The following is a 10821-nucleotide window of genomic DNA, read 5'->3' on the forward strand; positions in this document are numbered from 1 at the left end:
CTGTGGACGCATTTGGAAAATATGAATAAATGAAAGTTCTTGCTGGAATTCTAATGCCCAAGATGTATAAGTTTAGGTTGAGTGGAATGTAAAATGTTTAAATATCTTAAATTAGGCCATCTGGAGAAACAAATGTCTGGCTGTATGTTTATGTTGATACAATTTACAGATGGCCTCATTGTGCTGCTTGGCTCCAAGACTCACTAATGCATCAAGCTAAAGTCAAGTAATTGCTTTGATTAAGTGATCTCTTTTTGAGATTACACCAATTATCCTTTCTTTGATATTTTTTCAATGCCTGTATGTTTATTTGGACAAGATTAAAGAGATGTAAACTGAGGCAACGCTTCTGTTTTTGAAACTATGAATGTTTGATTGACGCTTATATAAGGTTCTAAGAGCAGCAGTTTTTTTTGAAAGCGGGCTACTGAATGGGTTTATTTTAAATGCATTTCAAGATTTCCCATTGTTACTATATAGCTCATTGGTTCTGTAGTGCACACTGGGAGAAGGGGCTTGGTTGATATGGAGTGGCATGGAGGAATCCTGGAGATAGCTTGGGGACATGGAGGGAGAATGGAAGGGCATAGGGCAAGGATGGGATGTGAGGGGATTTGAGGGGTTGAGGCCTTTAAAACAACTGGGACCAAATGCCACAGAACTGAGGGAGGTCTTCTAACCAGCCTGCTCACCTCTCTGATCTAGGGCTGATGCCCCACAATTGCTGCTTCCCTGACCTTCAGAGTCATCACTGTGCCCCCCCCACTGCCCCCCACACAACAATATTTTGCACCATTTCTACTCCAGCAGCACAAACTCACCCACTGCCTTTTCTGCTATCTTCCCACCCAACAGGGAGCCAAACCTGAGGTCCTGCTGAAAGTGCAGGCACAGACGGACATCCCCCTGTCCTTCAGTCTGGGAAAGACTTGGGCCAACATGATTCTGCCAGCAACAGCCACAAACCATAGCCAACCATAGAATCCCTACAGTGCAGAAGGAGGCCATCCGGCCCATCGAGACTGCACTGACCATAATCCCACCCAGGCCCTATCCCCATAACCCCATTCATTTACCCGAGCTAGTCCCCCTGACACAATGGGGCAATTTAACACGGCTAATCCACCTAACCCGCACGTCTTTGGAGTGTGGGAGGAAACCCCCCGCAGACACAGGGAGAAATTCCACACAGACAGTGACTCAAGCTGGGAATCGAACCCGGGTCCCTGACACTGTGAGGCAGCAATGCTAATCATTGTGCCACAGTGTTGCAAATATTTCAGACCAATGGCTGAATCAGCCTGAAATATAACTTCTTTACTAAGGCTCTCAAATCTGAGTATTTCCAGCATTTTTAAAAAAATTCAATTGTGGGACGTGGCCATCGTTGTCTGGCCAGTATTTATTGCCTATCCCGAGTTGCCTTTGGAGGGCAGTTGAGAGTCAACCACGTTACTGTGTGTCTAGAGTCACATATAGGCCAGACCAAGTAAGGACAGATGTCCTTCCCTAAAGGATATTAGTGAACCAGATGGGTTTTTCCGACAATGGTTTCATGGTCATCAGTAGATTCTTAATTCCAGATTTTTTTAATTGAATTCAAATTTCTGCCGTGGTGGGACTCGAACCTGGGCCCTCAGAACATTAGCTGAGTTTCCGAATCAATATTCTAGTGATAATACCGCTCGGCCATCACCTCCTCGATTTACTAATTTTCTTTTCGTTTTCTCGTCTCCATCATGATTTGCTTTTGCGCTACCAAATTATACTTAACAAATGGCAAAGTCAGTGATTTGATTTATTATTGTCACATGTATTGGGATACAGTGAAAAACATTGTTTCTTGTGCACTGTACAGACTAAGCATACTGTTGATAGAGAAGGAAAGGAGAGGGTGCGGAATGAAATGTTACAGTCGTACCTAGGGTGTGGAGAAAGAGCAACTTAATGCAAGGTGGGTCCGTTCAAAAGTCTGACAGCAGCAGGGAAGAAGTTGGCTTGAGTTAGTTGGTAAGTGACCTCAGACATTTGTATCTTTTTCCCGACGGAAGAAGGTGGTAGAGAGTATGTCTGAAGTGTATGGGGTCCTTAATTATGCTGGCTGCTTTACCGAGGCAGCAGGAAGTGTAGACAGAGTCAATGGATGGGGGGCTGGTGTGTGTGATGGATTGGGCTACATTCACGACCCTTTGTAGTTTCTTGCGATCGTGGACAGATCAGGTACATTGTTCACCACCAGGGCCCCAGCGCGGGGATTAACTTCAGTGGGATCAGCAAAGCTATAAAATCCCACCCTCTGCTTTGATATTCTATGTCTCCATTTATAAAACACAAGACCTGAATTTTTATTGACCACTTTCTCAATCTGCCTTGTCGCCTTCAATGATTTGTACACAAGCACCCACACCCACACTAGAATTGGACCTTTCAGTTTAGATTGCCCCCTCCTCACTCTTCCTCCCAAATGTATCATAAACATCACCTGCCCTGTGTCCAGCAGCCTGTCCCTGTTCTTTTGAAGTGGCAGTGATTAGCCCTACTGTTTATCACTGGTGACTTGCAAGATATTTAGCCTAAGCCGTAAGCCTGAAAGTGTGACATGTGAATACTAGAAAACCATGTTAAAGGATATCAAAAGGATAAGCTGCGGAAAGTAGCTGACGCCGGTGGTCGAGGTTATGCAGGACACGAGAAGGATTGATGAACTGAGTGTGACTGTGGGGTCTGACTATTTGCCATGGAATAGATATGTTGTATACGTCATGAAAAATACAGTTAGAAAAATCATTTAAATCACAAAACCAATCTTAAAATTTATATAGATGATCTGGAGGAGGGAACCGAGTGTAGGGTGTCGAAATTTGCTGATGACACCAAAATTGGTGGAAAGGCAAATTGTGTGGAGGGTGTGGAGAGTCTGCAGAAGGATCTAGATAGGCTGGGCGAATGGGCCAGGAAATGGCAAATGGAATTTAATGTTGGCAAGTGTGAGGTGGTCCACTTTGGTAGGAATAATGGTAGGAAGGATTATTACTTCCGTGGAGAAAAACTGCAGCAGGCGACGGTGCAGAGGGACCTCGGGGTCCTTGTGCATGAGTCACAAAAACCCAGCTTGCAGGTGCAGCAGGTGGTCAGGAGGGCGAATGGTTTGCTGGCCTTCATTGCGAGGGGGATTGAATATAAAAGTAGGGAGGTCTTGCTGCGGCTGTATAGGGCATCGGTGAGGCCGCAGCTGGAGTACTGTGTGCAGTTTTGGGCGCCGTACTTACGCAAGGATATTTTCGCCTTGGAGGGAGCGCAGAGGAGGTTTACTCGGCTGATGCCGGCGTTGAGGGGGTTGAGCTATGAGGAGAGGCTGAATAGATTAGGCTTGTACTCGTTAGAGTTTAGAAGAATGAGGGGAGATCTCATTGAGACGTATAAGATGATGAATGGGATGGATAGGATAGAAGTGGAGAGACTCTTCCCGCTCAGAAAGGATAGTAGGACTAGGGGGCACAGCCTCAAGATAAAGGGGGGGCGGTTTAGAACGGAGTTGAGGAGGAACTTCTTCACTCAAAGGGTGGTGAATCTCTGGAATTCTCTGCCCGTTGAAGTGGTGGAGGCTGCCTCGCTAAGTATTTTTAAGACGCGGGTTGATGGGTTTTTGATGAGAGAGGGGATTAAGGGTTATGGGGAGAGGGCGGGAATGTGGAACTAAGCCACGACAGATCAGCCATGATCTTATTGAATGGCGGGGCAGGCTCGAAGGGCTAGTTGGCCTACTCCTGCTCCTATTTCTTATGTTCTTATGTTCTTAAAAGGTCAATTTTATGCTGACTGAGAATTCTTTCTGGTTCAAAGGATCGCAGTGATTCGCAGTTTTGTTTCTGCTGGTATTTTCCTGTGTAAAATCCAACCTTGTTTCAGTCTTCTTGTTTGCAACAAACTCACAGGTGTGGAGCAGTTAGATTACCACATTTTACACTGCAGTAACACTGAAGGATGGATTTTATCCACTTCATGAATTTCTATGCTTACTTGGAAGTTAAGCATCACAGAAAAATAGTTAAGGACGTGTGATTACTTTCTGGACCAATGTCAAATGCAAAATATTGTAATGTTGTGGTTAAATTGAAAAGCGAAAGGCATTAGACTACACAAATGTTGCATGTTTGAGAAAGTTTCTTTCTCTTTCCGTGGGAACGCTATATTGTACTATTTTTAGTCTCCTTTTATCTCACATTCATTCTCATCTGCTGTGAATGCAGTCTACTCAAATTCAAGTCTTGTGGAAAAGACAGCAATAATTGCAATACCAATTTTCTTTATTTTCCATAATCTGTTGGGGTTTACATTATTTACAGGGCTTCTCTACAGAGGATTTGTTTTCCAGCACTTGCACGTTACACCACCACAGACACAGGTACTCAGTTTCTGAGGTTAAAATGTCCCCATCGCTGGACGTGTCACATGGTCTGTGGCTAAAGCAATTGACCGAAGTTTCGCCCTGTGGCAATTCTGCAAAGTAAGAAGTCTCACAACATCAGGTTAAGGTCCAACAGGTTTATTTGGTAGTACAAGCTTTCAGAATGTCGCTCCTTCTTCAAGTGGTGTTGTGAGAGTTCTTACTGTGCTTACCCCAGTCCAACGCCGGCATCTCCACATCATGGCAATTCTGCAAACATAGGCTGGCACATATTTGCGTCCTGTGATAAGGTGGCACAGTGGTTAGCACTGCTGTCCCACAGCGCCAGGGACCCAGGTTCGATTCCTGGCTTGTGTTCACTGTGCAGCATCTTAACTATTCTCCCCAAGTCGCCACACTCCTGCGCCTGTTTGGGTACACTGAGGGAGAATTTAGCATGGCCAATGCACCTAACTAGCACAACTTATTGCACATTCTCCCCATGTCTGCATGGGTTTCACCCATGCTCCAGTTTCCTCCCAGGGTCCAAAGATGTGCGAGTTTGGTGGATTGGTCATTCTATATTGTCCCTTAGTGTTCAAGGATGTGTACATTCAATGGATTAGCTATGGTAAATTTGCGGGAATTAAAGTTTATTTATTTTTTGTCAAAAGTAGGCTCACATTAACACTGCAATGAGATTACTGTGAAAATCCCCTAGTTGCCACACTTCGGGTACACTGAGGGAGAATTTAGCACGTGCAATTCACCTAACCAGCACGTCTTTCGGACTGTGGGAGGAAACCAGAGCACTGGAGGGAAACCCACACAGACACGGGGAGAATGTGCAGACTCCACGCAGCCAGTGACCCAAGCTGGGAATCGATCCTGGGTCCCTGGCTCTGTGAGGGGGCAGTGCTAATCACTGTGCTCGGGATAGGGGAGGGCCTGGGTGGAATGTTCTTTCCAAGAGTTGGTTCAGACTCGATGGACAGAATGGCCTCTTTCTGTACCTCACCGATTCTGCAGTTCTCTGGATACTCTTGAAGGGTCTGTGTGTATTTCTGTTTATTTAAAAATTGTCGATTTTCTTCAATTTTTGACTCACTTCAGTTGGAATGATTCCTATTGTGTAAGTCACAGACCAATTGGAATTTGCATCTGAGATTCATAGGATCCGGCATTTCCTGACTCAGCCCCTGGTTACTCTATGGGAAAAAGCCATGTCGTATCCCTGTTAGACCAACACAGCTAGTCCCACTCCCTTTCTCCCCACACCCATCAGCACTCCACACCCCCCCACACAATTTCCACAACCCCTACCTTCACGCCACCACCCCAACAGATCCCACACTCCACCCCCCCACCATCCCCGCACACAACGCCCACACTACCCCTACAACCCCCACTCACAACCCACCCCTCACACCATCACCCCCTCAACACCCCACCCACTGCCAGAGCCACTGCACCACACCCTCACATCACCCCCACACCAGCCCTCACATCGCCACCCTATCCCCAATATCGCCACGACATCTCCCCATACCATCCCACTCCCCCTCTCCCCCATACCACCCCTGGATCTCGACAGCGATTGATTGGTGGTCTAGCCCCTCTCTCGTGTAAAGTGGAAGAGAGTAGGGCGGGGTTCAAACTTCTGAAGTTTTCAGCCCATGCACTCTCCTTTTCCTAATAACCTCTGCTGCTTTGTCCTGATCAGTGTTCGAGTCCTGAGCACATTTGCCTGCACATGTGCCATTCATACAGATCAGGGGATAATAACAGGTGTTGGAGAGAACTGTGGACTATTGAAATGGGCCTCCGTGCATTTGGGATGAAAGCTGCGAACACATTCTGTGGCTGCTTTATAAGCCTTCATCATTAATGTGCAATTATGGTGCGTACGACAGGACAAAAGAATATAAAGGTCGCAGCACTGAGAACAATAGAAAAATAATCTAATTTCAAGAACATAAGGTATCAGAAAGCAATTACGTTCAGCAAATTGATATCCCATTCACACTGTTGTTCAGAGTACACGTGACTGATACATTTAAAGGTGTTCACGTGGATTAGACTAATCTGATTCTGATCCATGGAGAAGTTACTTTGTCTGCAGTTCTGGGCTTGACTGACACTGGAAGCAGGAGAACATAAGAACATAAGAAATAGGAGCAGGAGTAGGCCATCTAGCCCTTCGAGCCTGCCCCGCCATTCAGTCAGATCATGGCTGATCTGTCGCGGCTCAGTTCCACATTCCCGCCCTCTCCCCATAACCCTTAATCCCCTCTCTTATCAAAAACCCATCAACCCGCGTCTTAAAAATATTTAGCGAGGCAGCCTCCACCACCTCAACGGGCAGAGAATTCCAGAGATTCACCACCCTTTGAGTGAAGAAGTTCCTCCTCAACTCCGTTCTAAACCGCCCCCCCACCCTTTATCTTGAGGCTGTGCCCCCTAGTCCTACTGTCCTTTCTGAGCGGGAAGAGTCTCTCCACCTCTATCCTATCCATCCCATTCATCATCTTATATGTCTCAATGAGATCTCCCCTCATTCTTCTAAACTCTAACGAGTACAAGCCTAGTTTATTCAGCCTCTCCTCATAGCTCAACCCCCTCAACTCCGGTATCAGCCTAGTAAACCTCCTCTGCACTCCCTCCAAGGCCAAAATATCCTTGCGTAAGTACGGCGACCAAAGCTGCACACAGTACTCCAGTTGCGGCCTCACCAATGCCCTATACAGCTGCAGCAAGACCTCCCTACTTTTATATTCAATCCCCCTCGCTATGAAGGCCAGCATCCCATTCGCCTTCCTGACCACCTGCTGCACCTGCAGGCTGGGTTTTTGCGACTCATGCACAAGGACCTCGAGGTCCCTCTGCACCGTCGCCTGCTGCAGTTTTTCGCCCCGTAAGTAATAGTCCTTCCTACCATTATTCCTACCAAAGTGGACCACCTCGCACTTGCCAACATTAAATTCCATTTGCCATTTAAATGCATTTGGTTATTAACTCTGATATTCGAATTTGTACAATTGTCGTAAACTGGAAACCAGCAATAGTGTCAACTGGATAACTGAATCCCTGTAAAATGGACTCATGCGTAACTGAATCCTGGGCAATATAGGCTGATAAGAATTCAGTCCCCCAGGGGCAATAAGAGAAGATAGTGGTAGCGTCACTGGAGTAGTAATCCAGTGGGGACAAGGGTTCAAATCCCACAACGGCAGCTGGAGGAATTTAAATTCAAATTAATGAAAAAAGTCTGGAATAGAAAGTTCATCTCATGAAACTTGTAATATCAGGGCTGTGCGTCAAGGGTTAATGTGGGACTGGCCACTGTCCACAAGCGGCTGCAAGACAAAACATAGCCCAGGGGACAAGTCACAAAGATACACAGAATAGAAGAACGCACTCTGGCCCACCACATCTGCACCAGTCAAAGACAAACCACTGAATTATTCCAACCCCATTTCCCAGCACTTAGCCAATAGCCTTGGCATCACAAGGGCACACCTAAATACATTGGGGTGGCACGATGGCACAGTGGTTAGCACTGCTGCCTCACAGCGCCAGGGACCCGGGTTCGATTTCCGGCTTGGGTCACTGTCTGTGTGGAGTTTGCACATTCTCCCCGTGTCTGTGTGGGTTTCCCCCATGTGCTCCTCCAAAGGTGATTGGCCTGGGTAAATTGACCCTGGTGTCAGGGGGATTAGCAGGGTAATTGCTAATAGGCCTATGGGGATAGGGCCTGGGCGGGATTGTATCAGTGCAGACTTGATGGGCCAAATGGCCTCGTTCTGCACTATAGGGATGCTATGATTTTAAATGTATGAGGGTCTCTGCTTCCACCACCCTTTCAGGCAGCGAGTTCCAGACTCCAGTGTATGTTGGACAGAGTATCGGAACAGGAGCCAGAGTGTAGTGACTCGGGGATTTTCACAGTAACTTCATTACAGTGTTAATGTAAACCTACTTGTGGATAATAAATAAACTTTAGTATCTCATCAATAACTTGTTGGAACCCTTCCAACCAATTTTCAACCCCTTCTGAGGCATTGTAATGGGGTCCAGCTATGATTACAAAAGGCATTTTCCTAGGCTATGGTTCTTTACCTCTTCTCAAACACTTTGTATGTTTTGATATTACTGCTATTTTTTTTCCAGAATCTCTCCTTGTCCGTCCATTACAGTAAGGAAAATTATCCTGTCTTGGTTTCAATCTTATCAATTAATTACTTTCAACAGTTTTCTTTCTTAACCTTAGACTGTCATAGAATCATTGAACCCCTACAGTGCTAAAGGAGGCCATTCAGTGAATCAAGCCTGCACTAATAACAATCCCACCCAGTCTCTACCCCGTAACCCCATGTATTTACCCTGCTAATACCCCAGTCACTCAGGGGCAATTTAGCATGACCAGTCAACCTAACCTGCACACCTTTGGACTGTGGGAGGAAACTGGAGCACCCGGAGGAAACCCACACAGACATGGGGAGAATGTGCAAACTCTGCATAGAGAGTGACCCAAGGCTGGAATCCAACCCGGGTCCCTGGTGCTATGAGGCTAACCACTGTGCCACCAGATTTGTCAGTCTACCCACCAATCCTTGGTCCTGTTCTTTCCCTTGTCTCCTCTGTCCTTGCAGCCACCACCCCATCCCGGAGACCCCTGCCTCATGATTTGCCCCTCTCGCGACCCACCGGTGACTTGGTCCCTTGGTAATCCTGGACCTCTTGGAAGTGCATTGCAGCAGCACACACCACCTCCTCAGTGGAGCTACCAAGCACTGAAGAGCTTCTGATTGGCTGGCAGCTCTTGATGGGTGGGACTTCTGACCCCAGGGTCTTTAATCTGGGGAAGGCTCATTGCTGCCCAGTTAAATGCCTGATTGGCACTCAATATAGTAGTCTTCCTGAAATGTGGTGATATATGGCCAGCTCTCCAGCTGTAATGTAAACCCCCATTGCTTTTGTAAAATAATGGCCCACAAACCAGACTTGGACACATGTTTCATTGTTGTTGGGTCAATCTCCTGGAACTCCCTCTCTGACAGCACCTCATGGACTACACTGATTCAAGAAGGCAGCTCACCACCACCTTCTCAAGGGCAAGCAGGAATACGCAACAACTGCTGATCTAGCCAGCAAATCCCACACCTTAAGAGTGGATAAAATATATATGTATACTTCAAATTAGCTGGAAAGAAATGTGTTTTAAATTGATTTTTGTTAAAGCTTTGGAACTTGGCTTCAACTAAATTAGTTGTGGGGCCTGAATGTCTGTTTGCCCTTGTTTTTAACCCAAAGGTGTGTGTATTCTATTCTTTAGCCTGTATCAGCAGCTGCAGTGAGAGTCAACATTTCAACAAGATGCCGGGGGAAGTAATGGCCTAGTAGTATCATTGCTATACTATTCATCCAGAACCTCAGCGAACGTTCCACCCCAACAGATACTGGAATTTGAATTAAATAAAAAATATCTGGAATTAAGAATCTACCGATAACCATGAAACCATTGTCGGAAAAATCCCTCCGGTTTACCAATGTTCTTTAGGGAAGGAAATCTGCTGTCTGGTCTACACAGCAATGTGGTTGACTCTCAACTGCCCCCTAGGCAATGAGGGGTAGGCAATAAATGCTGGCTGGCCAGCGACACCCATTTCCCATGAATGAGTCAAAAAACACCAGGAAGTATTGGACTGCTCTTTTTTGAGTTATGAGCAGGTCTTAGTGAAATCTCACAGCAGTTTTAGGCCTTATAGCTTTTGTAAAGACAAAGTAACCAAAACTGCTGTGTTTTACAGGAGATAATTTCATCCTGTTCAAAAGTCTGAAGTCGCATACCAACTGACTCAAGAACAGCTTCTTCGCTGCTGCTGTCAGACTTTCGAATGGACCTACCTTGCATTAAGTTGATCTTTCTCTTCACCCTAGCTATAACACTGCATTCGACATTCTCTCCTTCCCTTCGCTATGAACAGTGCGTTTTGTCTGTATAGCGCGCAAGAAACAATACTTTTCTTTGTATGCTAATACATGTGACAATAATAAATCAAATCAAATCAAAGTTAATTTCTTTGCCTGATCTACGTGGAAACCAAGAAGCATAAAAGTTTCCACTCTTGAGTTTGGCAATTCTTTATTTAGTCGTGATCTGCACAGTAGCCCCTGTATCACTGCAGATGTCAGCTCATAACTGAACGACATAAAATATTTACTCAAGTAAAATTCCAGCGAGTAGAATGTGCGTAAAAGAAATACGACAAATGGCACAAAAAAAATGATGACTCTTGTTAAGTGTTTCTTCTATTTCTGTACACCGCAGTGTGAAACCTCACCCTTGGGAAATATTCCTGGAATGAATGCAAATACTGGGCAGCAATGTTGATGGGCTTCCAGACAGCTCTACTGAAGGGAATACAGCACCT

The sequence above is a fragment of the Carcharhinus amblyrhynchos genome, chromosome 18 (genome assembly GCF_965287045.1).
Source record: "Carcharhinus amblyrhynchos chromosome 18, sCarAmb.v2.hapA, whole genome shotgun sequence".
NCBI lineage: Eukaryota > Metazoa > Chordata > Chondrichthyes > Carcharhiniformes > Carcharhinidae > Carcharhinus > Carcharhinus amblyrhynchos.